Source organism: Anopheles marshallii, assembly GCF_943734725.1.
Source record: "Anopheles marshallii chromosome X unlocalized genomic scaffold, idAnoMarsDA_429_01 X_unloc_214, whole genome shotgun sequence".
Taxonomy (NCBI): Eukaryota; Metazoa; Arthropoda; class Insecta; order Diptera; family Culicidae; genus Anopheles; species Anopheles marshallii.
The window spans coordinates 25,001-25,595 of NW_026525796.1; positions in this window are offsets into that span (position 1 = coordinate 25,001).

Sequence of the window (595 nt, forward strand, 5' to 3'; positions counted from 1 at the left end):
AGCTGTCGGCCCTAGAAGTTTTTTAGGCTGCTAGGACCTCTCTCTATATTTTGCCTTTGGACTTCTCGAAGCTCAACTTGTGAGCAGTTCCATGGCACCACTACCCGTATCTCTTAGCTTAGTTCTAGCCATGTGCGTTCAAAGCTCAACGTTAAGCTGTGTTCTGCACCACAATCCTTATATAATAAGCTTATCTCTAAGCTTTTTTGCGTTCAATGCTCAACGTTAAGCTATCCCTTCGCTTAGAACCTCGCTCTACATTTTGCCTTTGGACTTCTCGAAGCTCAACTTGTGAGCAGTTCCATGCACCACTATAGGTATCTCTTAGCTTTAGTTCTAGCCATGTGCGTTCAAAGCTCAACGTTAAGCGGCCTCATGCACCACAACCCTTGTATCTTAAGCTTATCTCTAAGCTTTTTTGCGTTCAATGCTCAACGTTAAGCTATCCCTTCGCTTAGAACCTCGCTCTATATTCAACTTTCAGATACCTCAAAGCTCAACTTATGTGGTCTGCTATTGCTCTTGAACGGGTACAATATCTGGCAGAGGGGGGTTTTTGGCCCAAAATATGCAATATTAGTTTAACCTCGGCCGC